At 40.6% G+C, this 18650-nt stretch overlaps 1 long non-coding RNA gene across 1 annotated transcript in view; it reads right to left on the bottom strand.

Moving 5' to 3' along the window:
• The window catches only part of LOC139035055 (uncharacterized), a 29546-nt gene extending 13076 nt beyond the window's left edge, over nt 1–16470 (bottom strand). Inside the window, exon 1 of the long non-coding RNA XR_011487568.1 lies at nt 16368–16470. This is a non-coding gene — a long non-coding RNA (uncharacterized lncRNA). The remainder of the gene's footprint in view (nt 1–16367) is intronic.
• Between the last annotated feature and the right edge of the window lie 2180 nt (nt 16471–18650).

The raw sequence follows: 18650 nt of genomic DNA, 5'->3' as shown, positions 1-18650 counted from the left end.
TCCCCAAGGAAGCTTCTAGATGCTGTCGGGTGGCATGCTGAAAACAACAGCAACTGAAGACAGCTTTTCTTTAGCAAATAGCTGAAATAAATTTCTATGGATGTGTGTGTGTGTGTGTCTGTGTCTGTGTGTGTGTTTGTGTTTTCTTCCCCCAGAATACCAAAAAGATGGTAGAAACTGGGGCAAATTCTCAAGTCAGGATTGTTTCCTTGGGCCTAAACTGCTCTCTGGGAGCTGTATTAAAGGCTCTGTGCAACTCTTCCTAGAACAGAGAGCATTTAATCTGGTTGGAATAAGTTTACGATATCAAAGATAGTCTTAGAGTCTTGCTGTAATAAGGTTGAATTAAGTGAAAATTTCCTTCAAGCATAAAGATGCAACCAAAATACTTTGCTTTCTTTCTGTACTAATGGTGCTTTGGGCAAATTACTTAATCTATCTGTTTCTTGGATTCCTTAACTGTAAAATGGAGAAGATAATAGTATCTACTTCACGGAGTGCATGAAAAGATTAAATGAGACAATGCCCCTTAAGTGCTTAAAACAGGGCCTGTCCATAATGTAGGGACAATAAATGTTAACTATTATTTGTCCCTGTAAAAGTATTTACATGGTTACAACTGGACCGCCAAATGCTTTTATACATTTGTTAAGAGATTCCTTTTCTAGAAATTTCTGATTGTTTTGAAGAGTCTGAAATTTACAACTAATCAGAAAAGATGGTTTTAAAAAATTGGAGAAGAAAATCAAGGGGTTTTGTAATCATGAAAATTCAATTATAATTTTTTTTTTTTTCCTAAAGGTTAAAAAGAGTAGTTGAGGCAAAAAGTACATCTGGCTCTTCTGTCACCAAAGCCCACACATGCCCATTTGGAGGGCTTTCTGGCTTTGTACAAGGTTTTCAGCCCAGATGTTGGATGTTTTCAATTTTGTAGAATCTGACTATAAATGAACTTAAAAAAAAAAAAATGGCCCAACTGTTACTGGGGCTAATTATGATTAGTTCCAAAGAGATTGTGCACGCTTTCACTTTTCCTTTATGAAATGTTCCTAAACAAAGCTTTTTGATGGAAATAACCCTTTCAGAGGATAGCTGACATTTTCAGTAATAATAATCCTACCTCAGGTCCATAGAGAGGAAGTAATGGGAAGGCAAAGTGCTTTGGAGATGCCAGCTCGTGTATTTCCACGACCCTCCTCTGTTGTGGGTGGCAGGAATGACTCTCCCTATTTTACAGATGCTGAAACTGAGGCACTGAGACATAACAGCAGGAGCATAAACATTCTAGAGCAAGTCACTGATAGAACCAGGAAGCCTACAGCCTTAAAATCTGACTGAACTGAATCCCATCCAGTTAGGAGCCATCTGCTTCACTGATGACTCAGTGGTAAAGAAGCTGCCTGCAGTACAAAAGACTCACGAGACACGTGTTCAACCCCTGGGTCAGCAAGATCCCCTGGATGAGGGCATGGCCACCCACTCCAGCATTCTTGCCTTGAGAATCCCATAGATAGAAGAACCTAGTGGACTACAGTCCATGGGGTTGCAAAGAGTTGAATGCGACTGAATCAACTTATCACACACACATATACTGAGGACACAGATGTTAATGAGAGCTCTTGTCAACCAGGCGAGCCTACCTTGATGGATTGGATGTGTTTCAGCTAAGCTGTCTGTTTATGGCTATAAAGTAAATTTCATTTTCCTATCAATGTTTGTTGAAAAATCAGACCAATGGGCCCTCAAATTGCTCCCCTAAGTAGAGCTGAACATTTTTGACATGGGAGAGCAGAAAGTGGTTGTCCAGGCTCTGGCTGTTTTTAATCATTACAACTTCCACCCTGTTCCCATCTTATTAGTGTTATGAGAAGTTGGGAAGAAAAATAGTGCAGAGCTGAGAGGGCATTTGCAGTCCTTCCCACCTCTGGTGCTCACTCTGAGCAATCTTTCTTCAAGTCGCAGGGAGCTCTGCCCAGCCAGGGGCCCCTAGTGTGGATTCTTAATACTCTTGGAATCTGGCTTTGCATCTCCCTGGGGTGACACCAAGCTGTATTCTCACAGACTGCAAATAAGTGACATATCTTCCATTTGGTTTAGTTTCTTAAAATATTTTGTATATTAATCTAATTGCCCGTAATGTCTTCGTTGCCTGTCAGGCACAGAGGAGGTGACCAAGGGTGAGTAGAGAGAAGACTGGTGGACTCTCCCCGCAGGAAGATGGAGGCTCATGAGGGGTGGGGGATGGGTAGACAGAAGCAAACCAACAACCGTCGCACAGGGGATATACTGTCATGAGGCAATGAGCGATAGAATGGACATCTAATCTTGTCTTGTGGGGGATCTTAGGAGGAGTTTTGAAGAATGGATAAAAATTAGCCAGGAGAAAAGACAGTGAGTTGTTATATCACACAGAAGGTAAAGCTAGGGTGTGCAAAGGTGTGGGGATTGAGAGAGCTTGGCCTCCAGGGCATAGTGTGGAGCAAGCGGTACTGTGTGGCTCTCATTTAGGCTGCTCACCCTCACCCAAGTTGTCTACTGGCTATGCAGGTGGAGAAGGGTGGAAGCCAGACTCAGAAAGCTCCTTTATGCCAAGGAGCATTTCTGTCAAGATCACAGGGCATTACTGAAAGCTCTATATGACAGTGATTTGAGCATGACCATGTATAAGTCTTCTCGTTTGATAGAACCAATTGGTTTCCTACTTTACTGATGGAGTAAATCTGTGTATATTTATGTGTTTATGGGTCAGAAGAACAGAACCAATAGTGTGTGTGTGTGGTGTGTGTGTGTGTATTTTTAGGAACTGGCCTACATGATTTGTTATTATGGAGGCTGGAAAATTCAAATTCTGCAGGGTCAGCCAGCAGGCTGGAGACCAGGGAAGAGTCAATTCAGCAATTTAAAGGCCATCTGTTCATAGAATTCCCTCTTGGTCAGGAGAAATCAGTCTTTGGTTTTCTTCAGGCTTTCAACTGATTGGATAAGGCCTGCGCACATTATAGAGGGCAACCTACTTTGCTCAAAGTCCACTGATTTTAATGTTAATGTCATTCCAAAACATTCTTGTGAAAACATGCAAAATAATGTTTGACCGTATCTCTGACCACCATGGATCCACCAATTTGACACACATCACAAAGGGAGTGTGTGTATTCACATGGGTATACTATTCCTATACCCCTATCTATTTTTCATAGAACTTCATTCATGTATGCATTCTTTGTGTGTGCTTAGTCACTCAGTTGTGTCCGACTCTTTGCAATCCCATAGACTGTAGCCCAACAGGCTCTTCTGTCTGTGGGATTTCCCAGGCAAGAATACTGGAATGGGTTGCCATTTCATTTTCCAGGGGATCTTCCTGACCCAGGGATCAAACTCATGTCTCCTGCCTTGGAGGCAGACTCTTTACCATCTGAGCCACCAGGGAAGCCCTATGCATTCTTTGCAAATTACTGAGTGCTCACTATGTGCCAGGCCCTGAAAATCCCAATGTGAGCAAGATAGACCAGTTGCTGACCTCATGGAGATTTTTAGTGAAGCAAGGATTAGCAAATTATGACCCACGGCCAAATCTGGCCCACAGCCTGTTTGTAAGTGAAGATTTATTGGAACGCAACCATGTTCACTTATTTATGCTTGCTTATGGCTACATTATGCGACAGTGGCAGAGTTAAGTGGTTAAGACAGTTAAGACAGAGACTATATGGGCTACAGGTTCTAAAATATTTACTGCCTAGCTTTCTATAGAAAGTTGGACAATCCCTGTATTGTAGGGTATAGATTACAAGGAAATAGACATCAAATGTGATGTCAGGCAGTCAATGAATGATTTGAAGAAGAATCAAGCAGGACAAAGGTGTAGAGTGATGTATGTGCTATTTTGACCTGATGATGAGGGATGGTCTCTCTGTAGGCATGATATCTGAGCAGGGATCTTAGGGAAAGCAGGGACAGCCATGAGGATACTCTGGAGAAGAGAGTCCCAGGCAGAAGGCACAGCAAGTGCCTGGCATTCTTGAGGATCTAGAGACTGAGGAATACCAGGGCTGATCACCCACAAATTTTTCTCTCCTCTGGCACATCCAGGATGGTTTGTGTCTCACTGAGACTGGTTAAGAGATTAGATTCTTGAAAAGCATGGTTTGAGGTTATGGTTTTGAAACATAGGACTCCAAGTCATCATAGCTTCCTTAATAGTTTCCCAAAGCCAGATGGGATCAGATACTTCCATGTTACTCTCTTTTCCTTGAATTTCTACCATAGCAGAGTCCACATGCAAATGCCTCAGCCAGGCAGTCCAAACCCTCGGAGGTCAATCCTTACTCCAGTCTACCTTTCAGACACGGTTTCATAGTGTCTGCCCACTGCAGGTCCGCTCTCACACTATCCTCACGTGGCCGCCACACCAGGGTCCTGCATTTCCCCTTCCCTCACCTCACTCCCCATCCTCTGGCTCACGCTGTCCTCCGGCAATGCCTCACCTCCACTTTTCTTGCTCTCTCTCTCTCCACTTCTCTCCCTCTCGTCCTCCTTCTTTCCCCATACATCGAAGTGTCTCCCTCCCACTCATTGCTTGCTGTTTGAATCTCATGACTGAGCTGAGAGTGCTCTGTCTCTATTCCAGCAGCCTTGGAGGCCCAGAAAGCAGAAGTGCAGTGGGAATAACATAGTTTTTCTTTGCATAAGTGACTTACCAGTGACTTGTTTGTACTTGGTACTCTGCAAGCACCTGGATAATATGGCTGTGAATCAGATATAAACTTGGTTCACAGGATAATGGGGGAGAAAAACACAGGTACAAATGTGTATAGTACAAGATAGATGTTTGAAGAAAGTGCTCCAGAAGCAGAGAGAATGTGACTGGCTCTGCCTGGAGGTCAGGGAAGCTTCCTTGAGGAGGTGACATTTTAGGAAGGTCTACCCACTCCAGTGTTCTTGCCTGGAGAATCCCAGGGACAGGGGAGCCTGGTGGGCTGCCGTCTATGGGGTCGCACAGAGTCGGACACAACTGAAGTGACTTAGCAGCAGCAGCAGCAGGCAGAAGGGGCTTCCCAGGTGGTACTAGTGGTAAAGAAACTGCCTGCCAATGGAAGAGATGTAAGAGACATTGGTTCAGTCCCTGGGTTGGGAAGATCCCATGGAGGAGGGCATGGCAACCCACTCCAGTATTCTTGCCTGGAGAATCCCATGGACAGAGGAGGCTGGGGGACTGTGATCCATAGGGTTGCAAAGAGTGGGACATGACTGAAGTGACTCAGCAGCAGCAGAAGAAAGGAAGGGGAATGCTGTTCGGGTGGAACAACTTGTACAAAGGCAGAAACTGAAAAGGAGCTGTGCTTATTGAAGGCTTGAGGAGAAATTCTAAGTCGTGAAGCCAAGAGAGCTTGGTAGGAAGGATGTAGCGCTCATAGAGATAAAGTCCTGATGGAGGTGGGCAAGCATGAAAATAAACATTATTTATATCTTTGTATCTCCCTCACTAAGTCTGGTACCTTTGATAGAGCTGTGAACACTTCGTAGTTTCCTTAATTTGAACTAAGCAAGTTAAATTTCACTATATATCCTGAGACTCATTTGAATGTAGTATGCCAATAATTTTTGTAGTACAATACACATCACATGTCCTGATCATGTCAGATATACATTACATTGCATCATATATCACCCCATTTTCTTTTTTATTTAAATTAAGTAATTTATTTTAATTGGAGTATAATTGCTTTACAATATTGTGGTGGTTTTTGCCATACATTGATGTAAATCAGCCACATCACCCTGTTTTCTTAAGCTCATGACCTCAGCAGGTATCTCTCAATCTCTTGATCCTGGCTGTGGCTTCCTCGATGGGACCAATATATTCAATACACAATAAAAACTTATTCTCTGTTAAAGTTGTGTTCTGTGCTTGAGTAATGAGAAATCTTAAAGCCAATGGACCCACCCAACATTTTACTTTTATAGAACAGTTGCTGGACAGTAATAAAGACAGAACAAGTGGGTGTGACAAGATTTCCTTCAGGAAGGACTAAAGAAACAATAACCAATGATCAGTTAGAGTCAATATTTAATTCCTAAATGAGATGAACATGATCTAACAGCAACTTCATATCCTGTCCAAATAGCCCCAGCCAGACTTTTTTTAATTTTGATGAAGTTGTCCATGAGTTCTTGGCAGGAAGCTCCTGCCATCTTAAAGACAAGTTTGCTCTCTATGAGGAATGAACTAAGTGTTTTCTTCTACTTGGGTCTTCAAATGATAAAAGCTTAACAACTTTGAAGGAGCTATTATAAGTGAATGTCTAAAAGAAATGTCCATTTCAAAAGTCTATAATTATGTACTTCTATGATGGTATGTAAAGGGATCATAGTTCCCATCAAGGGTTATGGAGTAAATACTGAGTTCTTAAGTCAGTAACTACTTATTTACATGATGGTTGGTAATGGCAATAAAAGAACCATCACAAGCTGCTGAGCAGAACTTATTCATCCATGTAGTTGGAACTCATAAGGTGCTGAGGTTTGTTTTCCACTCAGACTCGAAAAGCATCACAGCAACTTGGAGGGAAGGGAAGGTGCTGTCTTGCCACCAAGCCAGGGGACGCTAATAAGTTCCCAAGGCCCCTGCAAGTGATTTCGGTTTAAAGTGCTGGGAATGGCACTGCCCGGAGGACATCTGCCTTCCACCACCCAGTCTCCACCCTCCTTTCTTCTGATAAAAGGCCCATCCCCTCGGAATCTTCCCCTCCCACATTCCTTGCGACTCTGGTAGGGCTGTCAATCAAGTGGCCAGGATTCCCCCATCCCCAAGTGACTGAAGCAGCACTCTAAAGAGTCCTTTGGGGATTTGACATGATTTCTGAGAAATAGACATGTTTTTTGAGGATGTCTTGGTAAAGGTCAGTATAAACTTAGAGCTGCTTGTGTTTTTCTTACAGGTAGAAAAATCTGGTTGAAAGGAAAGTAAAGCCAACATAGAATAAGGTTGAGGTAAGAGATGGTGAAAAAGACATAGATTTCTGACCGTCTTGTTTGAACACCTGGTCTCAGGTGAGCCAGGTCTGAAACTAGGCCATATCTTGAACTTCCCAGTTACATGAGGGGTGGATTTCTTGTTTTATGTATAAGTGGTTTGAGTTGGGTTTCTTTCTTTTTTTTTTTTATTAGTTAGAGGCTAATTACTTTGCAATATTGTAGTGGTTTTTGCCATACATTGACATGAATCAGCCATGGATTTACATGAGTTGGGTTTCATATTGCCATCACTGTTGGGCTACCTGGTATGAAGTAGCCTATTTGTGATTTTCTTTTGTTTTCTACTGTTCACCCATGTGTGTGAGAATTCCTTGTGTGTGTATCAGAAGATGTATGTTTGCATATTGGGACACATGACCCTAACTGGTAGACTTCTGCTATCAACAGTCCCAGTACCAATTATGGAAGAAGTTGAAACTGAAGGTTTGACTTTATTTGGGCAAATGACTCCTCCATTAGCAGAAATGAGCAAGAGTTGCTACTCTGGCCCTGGTTGACAATCCCAGGACATGACACCCCTTCCCATATTTTTCCTTTCATTCTTTCTGTCAATCTTTGTCAAATGGTTGAAGTTTCTCCCTTTTTAACTTTAAGCCAGATAATTAGCACAAGGAGATGCTCTATTACAAAATGTTTTGCTTAAATATTTAGTATTTTCACACTTGTAAATAAGATAGGGCAGTTCTGGGGAGCCGTCCTCCCATGGCCTTGGTTATGGCTGAGAGAGACCACTCGCTGCATAGTCTGTCCTCTCCATGAAGCATCCAAGAGGATGACAAAATGTAGTTTTAATTGTCTAAATATTTATAGTTGAAAAGGAGGCTTTATAATAGAGTGAATGAAAATGCAAGATTTTGGCAAAGCCCCCGAAAGATGTTCAGCAGGGTAAGTCAGGGACCACAAAGTCACTAGGAGTTGAAAGTGCCCCAGTGAGGCTGCAACCTGATGATTCAGTAGCCAGATGCAGAGAACTAAGAATTCAAGAACAACGGTGGGTGTTTTTTGGAAATGTGGCTGCACTGGGTGCTCAGGGGAACCTTGGGGTCAGGGTTCAAGAATCAGGAATTGAATGACGCTTGTCCCAAGTATTGGTTCCAGGCTTCTCTTGGATTGTCATGCTTTCATTTTGTGTGATCTCTGTTTCGGAGTTTCTCAGCAACCACCAGCAACGGCTAGCAATGGGCACACATCTCTTAATCTTGCTCCAGATTTGGAAAACCTTAATTGGTGGAGTGAGAAAGGCAGCTGAGAGTAGGGGAGACTGCCTGTTTCTATAATGAGAATCGATATCTTTAGTTGTAGGACTTCTTGAGTGTGTCTGTGGTCTAAAGGAATGAGATAGTTATCATAGGATAATAAAGGAGTTGTGACAGAAATATACAATAGAAAAAATTAAGTTGGATAACAGATGATAAGTCTAGAGGAAAGAATAGATGACACAGGTTAAAAAAAGAAAAAGAAAAGATGCCCAGAGGAAGGGCAGAGGGGGAGGGGAACCAGCAAAGGGTATACAAGGCAAGTTGAAGAAGCTTGAAGACAATGCTCATGTCTATATGACTCATCTGGTTCCCCTGGTATGTACATGTCAATCACTTCAAGCATTTTTGAGGACTATTCCATAATCCTTTCATGGCTATGCATCCATAATTCTTTTTTTTTTTTTTTCCCAAAAGACAACTATACAATTTTATGTTCCAGGTCTACTTTAAAATGTTCTCTGAATAGGGAACTTGAGCTGAGATTTAGGTGATTTTACAAGCAAATCTCGAACAAATTTTTTTCACTTGCATTTGGGAATCTTAAATCATTTGGGCAGGAAATCAGATATGTAGTATGTTGGAGAATAGAGGATAAAGGAACAGAGCTGTGTTCTACAGAGTTAATTCTGTTCTTATTGATTTACAAGTTTAATTTCCATCAAAATAGCAAAATGAGAAAACCTGAGACATTTCCAGTGGTTTCTGAGAGGCCCAGGATTTGATTTGGCTAGCAGAAAAATTCCAATTACTTAGGACTCTTCATTTGTGTCTAAAATTTGGGAAATGGTGCTGTCTCCATGGCTTTCCACCCCCTTAGTCTGCTTGATAATGGTTTCATCAGCCCCCTTTATCAACCAATGCCTTCTCTCCCCATCCTCCACCGCCAGTGTTTCCCAGACGACTACTTCCTTCCTTTTTTCTTTCCTGCCCTTGGTTCCTCTCTGTTTGGGTCACAGTAGCACTGGAAACTGGGGGAATTTCTCCCGGGGGTCTTGTGTGCCAGCTTCAACCTCTGTAAGTGTAATGGCCATGCTGCTTATAAAAATTTGTTTTCTTAGCATGGATTTATAAGGCTAAGATCCAAACCATTCAGAACTTTAAAGGTACCATCATAAATATGAGGATTTGATACACACATCTTTTAGAGAAGCAAGGGGAGCAGTGATAAACATAAACTGATTCCTTAATCATTTACTCTTAGACATCCTAAATCCCTTTTACATTTTAGTGAAAAGTTTATTTTCCATTTGGTAGCTTAATAAATGGTATTGTTGTATCCTGCATAATGATCACCACAATTCAAAAGCTGGGGAAATGAAAGCAATTGTCAGCCTACTTGTTTTGAATATTAGTTTTATTGAGGGTAAAACATAGAAATGCTATCTGTTCAGGTCCTGATGGAGCTGCTCCCCTTCCTTAAGGGGTTATCACATAGTATCAGAGATCTCAATCTTTAAGACTATGGGCTGTAGAGTAATTAGGCTTCAGTGTCTTCAGGAGTGTTTTTTTTTCCTTTTAAAAAACGTCTCTTTCCAGAGGCAGGGCTGAAGTATCTGCTGCTTCTGATGTAGCTGTCAGAGGCCGATTGGGAAGCAAAGTTTCCAACACAATGGCTCCTTTGAATTCCTTTGCAAGAAGCAGAACATTCCCAGCCTCAAGACTCCGGAAAAAAGCAAATCCCCTCCAACTTGAAGAAAGAGTCTTCCTCCTCCCTACCCTATGCCTCGACCTCTGAACCCAGCCAAGTCCTGCAATTTCTTAGGAAATGGTTTGGGTTTGAAGCGTGGCATTTGAGGGTGAAAGGGGACAGAGCTTATAGGAATTTGAGCCTGTTTTCACAATTCCAGTTGGGATGTTGGAGAAAATTTCTGTGACATTGAAACTGCCAATTACTTTATTAGATTTTCATTTCTAAAGCAGAACTAAGTATGTGCAGTCAGTCAATGACTCTGGCCAAAAAAATGTGCATGATTAGGTCATTAAAGAGTGTCGCTTCCCTTAACTGAGGAGTTCTAGACACTGGCCTTGAATGGAAGTACCGAGGTTCTAGTTTCAGTCTCAAAAGTATTCAAACATTTTTGGTATAATGATCTGAAAAGTCTGAGACTGGGAAAAAAAAAGAAAATAAAGTGCTGAGTCATTGTCCTTTCGTTGGATTTTGGTTTTTCTAAGAAAAACAAATTAAAGTTGATCAATTTCTGAAGTTTTAGGCCAGTACAGTTTTCAAAACAAGGCTGTTTTTATCAATACCTGACAGCAAAGCCAGATGGAACATAAATAAGAAATGTCTTCTGTGCTTTCTTCTCCTCCTCTCTGACCAGATCCTCTTTAGGATATAATTTAACTTAGAACATGTGTAGATTAGATCAGGGAAAATGTGGATGGGGACAGTAGATTGGAGTTTTTCTTATGGTTTTTTGTTTACTTATTGGTTTTTCTATGAGCTGTTTTAGGGTTGGGGGAAGAGGTTGTGCATTTTGTAGATAGATTTGCATTCTGGGACTTGTTTTATTCTTTTTAAAATTAGATTCTTCTTAGTTATTCAAGACTACATTATCCCATTTGCAGACTATCTGGGCATTTTGTTTCTTCCCTTTCCTTTCTCCTATTGCCTCTGTTTTGACAATTTCCTCACTCTGCTGACACCCACAAAATTGACCATAAAAGGAGAAGGGAAACATCCAGTCAGTTTTGTTTGTTAATTGCTCTGGTACAATTTGTTCAGAAAGAAACTAAAATACAGACCGAACTGGAATTTGAAGATTATCTGTGCATCGAATCTTTCCATTCTTTCTTTAGGCCTCATTTGTACAGATAATCGAGGGTTGGCAGAACTTCAGAGAAGTATCTCTTGAGGGAGATCAAACACTTCTCAAAACCCAACTCCCTCTGAAATGGCAAATTTTTTCATTCTCATGGGAAAGTCATTGCCTAGAGAAGCAAATGGACAGAGGTGCTGAGAGAGAGAGAATTCCTCTGGTCTGATCTACCCTCTGATGAGACAGATGCAATAAAGCCTGACTAGGCTGGTGATTGGTTCTGGCCTAGACCTGTGCATAATGTGTGGGCATATGCGTGCATTCTTGTGTAATATTTGAATCTACCTTGAGGCTAGATGCCAGGACAGAGACATGGAGGTCAATGTCTGTGAGCTGCAGCTTTCTCCTTCAGAGCAAGAGCTGTCTCCAAGTCAGGATCCCTGACTCTCCACTCTTGAGTTCATGGGCTGCTCTTCCAACTGACCACCCAGTGGTGTGAAACTAATGATATTAACTCTTTGGCATCAGCGCTGGAGAGTTTTCTCCACTAATTGGTAATGCAAAACCCATTAGTGATTAGTGTAGGGACACCTCGGAGTCCAGATGTCAGAAGGTTAATGAAAAATTGAGTACAGTAATGGCTTAGTACCCTCTGGGGATTGATCCAGGACCTCAGAGGATATGAAAACCCACGATGCTCAAGTTCCTTATATAAAATGTTATAATATTTGCTTATAACCTATGTACAGACTCGAGTGTACATTAAATCATCTCTAGATTACTTGTAACATCTGATGCAATGTAAATGCTATGTGAATTGTTGCCTGCAGGAGGCAAATTCAAGTTTTGCTTTTCAGAACTTTCTGAAATTGTTTTTTCAGAACTTTTTTGATCTGAGGTTGGTCGAGTTTGCTGATATGAAATAAGTAGATATAAAGGAATGACTGCACTGTATTTTGCTGGGGAGATTGAAGTTTTTCAGGTGGGTGATATCTTTTTCTCCTTTTTGCCAGCAACTAAGATTGAACATCAAGCTATTGGCCTCCAGGAGCTGGCTGTAGGTCTGGTTGGGTTTTATCTGGAAGATCAGAAAACTTTTGTCACCAAATACCAACACACACCATCTAGAACTATCCTTCACTGCTTAGAAATGGAGATGGCTCCCATGGGTCACATAAAGAGTAAATTTAATTGCCCAATAATTGCAAGAGTTTTGCCTGCAAATATATTTGTTAATTAAATTTGTTTTCCCCATATTTAGGATCCCGGAAATGAATAAGAGAAAAATTTATTGGAGAACTTTATTTGGACTGGAGGACTCATTTGTGCAAGTGCATTCCTTACTAATAGGTCTTTGTTCTAGCTGTAACCCTCAGCCAGGTATTTTGAGAGGCATTCTCATTTTCTTCTAAGTCATATCAGCATAGTAATCACTTGGCTGAAAACCAGCTGCCATTTGCATGTTTAATAAAAATATAACACCAATACCATATTCAAAACTATTTTTCCTTTTAGACTAAGACTTCAAGATAACCTAGTTCCCTATAGCTACCATAAATGCTGTTTACCCTGGGTTTGAAGTCTTTAAAATAGGGAGATAATCCTAAAACAGTTTGATTACTCTTTCCTTACCCTATCAGTCACAAACCATCTCTCTTAATTATAGTGTAAGAACATTTACATAACCAGGGGGAGGGTCCTATAACCACATTTCTATTATGCTTGGCACTTGTGTGAAAGGATATTATATTCATGTGCATTAGAGATTGCTTATAAAAGATCAAGACAATAATAGCCGATCAGACGATAAAGGTCTCTTTTCTCCTCCCAGACAGGCTGTCTCTGGCAGAAGAATACACTTCATCAAAAGTGTCTGCAGGTTGTCAAACTCAGGGAGGTTTGGGGACCCTCTGAGGCTGTCATGGTCAACAAGAAGATTTTCTGTCGGGCTTTGCCATCACTCACCCCGAGGAAATAATCACTCACTACATTCTGCATGTTCTCATGATAGAGCTCTCCATTTGAGAGAAAAGAGCCATTTTATCAAAGGACAATATAGCCCTTCTCTGGGTCCACGTAGCTTCCATTATCAGACCATAATAAATCATATTTATGTTCTCAGTTAATAAGACTGATTACAACGCAGGTTTCAGACGTGGGAAAAGCAAAGCAGGTTGAAAAGATGTTTTAATGAAAATATGATAAGAAAACAGCTTCTTGTGAACATTCAGTGCTATTATTTGTAATGATTACAGACAATTTTTGATGCATCTTTAGCAATGGTTTAAGCTGCATAAATTGGCTCACTGGTAGATAAGTAAAAATAATAAGGAAAAAAATCATGAAATCATCTTATGTTGTCTAGAATCATTATGTACATAACAAGTGCAAAATGAGCCTAATGTATATGCTGGGGATGGAGGGAAAACAGATTGCTCAGGAAAAGCATGATTTGGGTATTATTCAAAATGATTTAGAAATTTTCTCCTCATCTCACTTATTAAAGGTATGCGTGCTCTGAAATTTGGGGGTGCCAGATATTAATTTCATCTTGTAAATGAATCAACTCTACCTCTTTTATTCAATCTCAATGTTGTTTTTCCCTTTCTTTCTTTTTTTTCCCTCCATGGAGCTCAATACAGAGACATATATTTCCTATCCAGTGTTTGGACACAATTGCCATTAGTGCTAATGGGAGTTAAGTGCCTACTTGGGAGGAAAACAGACCCCAAAGTTTAATATTGAAAGGTACCTTATTAAAAAGGTCTGGACATTTTTAGCTTCAATGAGTTCAATTACACTGAAGTACCAACTTTCTAAATTAGTACAAAAAAGAAAAAAATCAGATAAAATATTGAAATAGATTCAGTCATTAACTGTGTAATACAGAAAAGCATCTGGTAGCTGAGGACTTATTTGTTCCTACTAATTTACTGGTTTGGTAGTATAACAAATAACAATTCCAGGTTAGCTCCCAGCACTTAGAGCACTTCTTTCCACAGTTTGTTCACAGCTTTGATGAGAATTTTGTTATCCTTGGCTTTTGGGTTAATAAAAAGACAATGAGGCTTCTTACATCCACTGTTACTCTGAAAAGTGATATTCTGAAACCTCTGATGAGCCAACTAAACACCAAGGATTTATCAAGTGGTTGGGACATCTTTATTTGTGGGGATTGGCAGGCCTCATGTTGTACACATTGGTGAGTCTTTTAAAATAGCCATTGTTATGAACCACGAAAGCGAACATCCACCATAATGAAGCTGTCACGGCTAGAACTGCTGGAAAAGGCCTAATATTGATGGCACTGCAGACTCTTTTTACTAAAAGCAAACTTAACAGAGTCTCTATTTTATACAGAGATGCTTGGATTGTATTTTTTCTAAGCCAGTTCACACTAATGTTAGATATTGCGAGAGTTGATAATGTCAATGAAGTCTAAGAGATTAATTTCCCAAGGCATGAGAAAAACCCACAGGGAAAATGTATGATTTTAATTGGTACAGGTGGGCACATACTTGTAGATGTAAATGTGTGCCTAGGCAGGGGTCCCGTGTTTCCCTGAAATACTGCTCTGTTTCCTGAAATTAAAAACCTATTGAGATTCTGTCCCCTCCCCCTAGATCATGGCTTTCTTTGTTGGCAATGTCTCTTTGTTCTATTCTAACCTGAATGGAGGAGGGGAGAGTCATAGGCCCCATGTCAGTCACATTGTCTGACTTCCACAGAAATAACTGCCAAGATCTGCTGCATCTTCCTTTGGTTTTCACCCTCACTCCTTTTTTCTTTTCATAGGTTGACCAAAAAATATTGCCTGCAAGAGAATTCCGTAATGCCACCATATATCTAGTATCTATGAAGCGTTTTGTTTTAGCGTTACTGGACTTAACCACAAAAGATACTTGACATTGATAAAGAATCTGTCAAGTTTACCCTGGTCAGTGCACTGAAATCGCTTATGACAGGGAAGACACCAAACCCCCAAAGCAGTGGTATATTAGGAGAAAAATGATTAGAAGCTTTGTGGTTGTGAATCCATTTCATGTTGGACAATACACTGAGCCAAATGTGTTTTACTTGTCACACTCCATTAGCATGTGTGAAACAGTTGGGAAAATGGCCATATGATTAGACAGAAGGAAACCTGGATTCTTCATACTGGGAGTTGTTACCACTGAATAATGTCTATGCAAGAGGAATTGGTTTAGATTCCATTAATTTCTTGTGTGATAGAAAATAAGGGGCATTTGTGAATAGAATCTACATAAGTTGACCACAAACAGTCCGTCCCATAATTTTTAACATTTTTTAAAAGAAGGCTTGCAGAAATCCACATTTTTATTGGCAAAATGTTTCATTGATATTTCACTCTTAAAATTCCATCCTCAGTTTCCCTATTAGAACCTGTAAATTACATTTGTTTTTTTTCCAGGGCACAAACAACCTGTATATGGCCAAGGGAAAAAAAAAACCCAGCAAAACAGGACTCACTTGAGATGATAATTTACATTTGATGTAGCTCTTATATTTTACAGTAAAAAAAAAAAAAAACCAAAACTTTTTTTTTCTTTAAAGAGGGAATGTCAGTGAAAAGATGACTTTAAGGATGAAAAGATACAAACGACTCAGATACACAGGAAACTCCCAGCGATGCTTAAAACACCACAACCACAGCCCTGTAAGGAAAAGACAGAATCGGGTAGGATTTCCCCCTTGGGAGCAATCTGTTGAAAACCCACATAGAATGAAAGAAAATCTATTATGGGAAAGAAAGATAGCTTTCTTGAACGTTGCCTGTAAAATCCCACATCTAAGGGTGTTACAGTTCCTTAGGACAAAATCTTGTCCTGAATGAGACTGGGGAATTATCAAATGTTGACTGTTAAATATTTTCATCTCATACTGTATTTATTTCTCCAGAATGATGAATATGCAGATTTAAAATTGAATTTCTTTTTCCGCAAGAGAATGATGGAGCCAAGTTCTTGACGATGTCTAGCATTTACAGATGGGCCCTCTGATGGGATGAGTCACTGCACCGTTAATGGCCAGTGTGCAAGTACGACCTCATCACCTCCCACACCGCGGAGGAGGACCATTTGGATCGGGGGCTGCTATGACTCTGCTGTGGTCCCCGGGCATTGTGGAAAACTTTGACCTGATTTCACTCTTGTGGATAACTTTCCCCAGTCCCTGGTCCAGAAAGTAGATGTTATTTCCAGTAACAGGAAAGGATGAGGATCAAAGGGTAAGCCAAAGAGGTCTATGCCCCTGGACAGATCAGCATGGCAGGCAGTAATTAGTATAAAACACCCACCTGTGTCTTTTTTTCTGGTGATTGTTTAGTTTGTCTGGCCCCCGAAACTTCGTAGTTGCTCCAAGAATTCAAGGCAGTCCTCCCTTGTGACCACGCAGAATGTGTTTGCGGTGCTGAAGGCCAACCCAGGACTAATTTTGAAAAGCAAATCTGGGAAACAGCTTAATTTCAATTCCCTTGAGATTTTTCTGGGACAAAGTTAGAAAGGAAGAGAAGCTGAACAAAATAGCAGTTAGAGGCAGAGGTTACTTTGAGCAAAAGTCTCCTACATTTTCCTTAACCCCCAAATTTTATACCACAAAGGAAGTTTAACGGATATTCAGTAAATGCTAGTTTTTGATGCCCTGTGATGCTGGCACGAAGTGTAGGATCTTTATTTAAAGTGCCCTCTTGAACACCCAGAAAGAAAGGCATAACCAAATGTACATACATGACCTATGGTTCTCAGTTCCCCATGTGTTTACTGAGCACCTACTGTGTGTCAGTGTGGTGACTTATGGACCAGGTCTCCTAGAGCAGTGTTCTTTTATTCCACCACATACTGCTTCCTTGGTGTGACTGAAAGAGTTGGTGACCTGAAGTCAGGAACTCCTGATTTTGCAGATCTCAAATCAAAAATAGTCATTTTAGCAGAAACTTTAAGATATGAATATAAATGAAAAATGTGCTTGCTTTTTTTCTAGAGGCATTGCTATGGAGTCGTGTCTACTGTAGGAACAGGGGCTTTGGAGTTCTGAAACAACCATGGCCCCATTCCATTGCTTTCCAGTTAGTTTGCCCAAAGTCAAGCTACTTAATTTCTCTAAGTCTCATTTTCTTTTTTTTTTTAAGTTTTGTTTCTTTCTTTCTTTTTTTTTTGATGTAGATCATTTTTGAAGTCCTAATTGAATTTGTTATAATAGTTTGTATATAGTTTGTCATAATAGCTTCTTTTTTTGTTGTTTGTTTGGTCTTTTGGCCTCAAGGCATGTGGGAATCTTAACTCCCTGACCAGCGATCAAACCCACACTCCCCTGCATTAGAAGGTGAAGTCTTAACCACTGGACCACCGTGGAAGCCTCTAGATCTCAATTTCTTCATCTGTAAAATGGGAGTGATAATATTTCTTAGCATTGTTGTGAGGATTAAATGCAAAACAGTTGGCACAGACAAAGACAGATTAAGAGCTGGGGCATGAAGGCAGCTTCCTAGGGTGGGTGGGGAATCAGTGTTTAAGGGAATGCCAAACACCTGCAGAATAAATGATGAACATGATGCCAGGAACTCTGCTTTCTACCCATGTTCCTGACAAACCCACAAGATGGAATTGGTCCTGTCCTACCAGAATAGACAGTCCCCTTCAAAAAAAAAAAAAAAAAATTCCTTTTGGCCAGTTTCCTGTGGCTGGATGTGGGTTTCATACTGCCACCAATCACCCTGGGACCAGCAGTTGTAGCCGCCTGAAAATCTGAAACCAAATATTGCAGGCCTCTGGTTGTATACTGGAAAACTAGGCTATTATCTAAATTAGAATCCTGATACCAGGTTTCTCAAGCAGTTGTTTGATTTAGAGAATTATAAGAGAAAACAAGAGCAAAAATATGGGACACATTCTATAAACACGCAAGTCAGAGAAATTAGATTTTAAAGCAAAATTTGAATAAGATTTTACAACTCTATCAATATAAGTTATCTCTATGCTTTGAAAGGAACACTATTCAGTTATGAAAGTAAAATAACTGAAATGGAAGGCAATTCTAATTAAGTTAAAATGTTTCACTGCATGAGATAATTCTCTTGTTTTTAACAGCAAGAGAGACGTGTATGAATTATGTTAGTGGAAAATCAGTTTTTCTCATCCTCAGCAAATGACTCCTGGTCAATAGGACACTGGCTTGTAGGGTCACCAAATTGAGTCTACGCAGGCTTCCCATGTTCCATCTGCCCCGAGCACAGCGCCCAGAACATAGAAACGGTCATGTAACATTTGCTATGGCTTTTTTAAAGTATCTGATTATGAATTCCTGAGAAAATGTTGAGTCAGTGCCTTCAGGACTTTAAACTGTGATGCAAGACAAGGGAAGAGGTTGAGCTGTTGGAAGTGACCCTCGGCACTCCTTGGCTGGTCTGGCCCCAGCATCTCCCCTCTCTTCTTTCTTCCATGCCTCTTTGCATCTTTCTTTTGCTTCTCCTTTCACATATCATGCTGTGCCCATCTGCACACGTCAAACATCTGGCACCATTTTTGGTGTGTGGTCCTCCCTGAGCTAGCTCTCTGCTCCCTTCCTTTTCTCCCTTCCTCCT

Source organism: Odocoileus virginianus, chromosome 5 (genome assembly GCF_023699985.2).
Source record: "Odocoileus virginianus isolate 20LAN1187 ecotype Illinois chromosome 5, Ovbor_1.2, whole genome shotgun sequence".
Taxonomy (NCBI): domain Eukaryota; kingdom Metazoa; phylum Chordata; class Mammalia; order Artiodactyla; family Cervidae; genus Odocoileus; species Odocoileus virginianus.
This window is presented reverse-complemented; position numbering and strand designations above follow the sequence as displayed.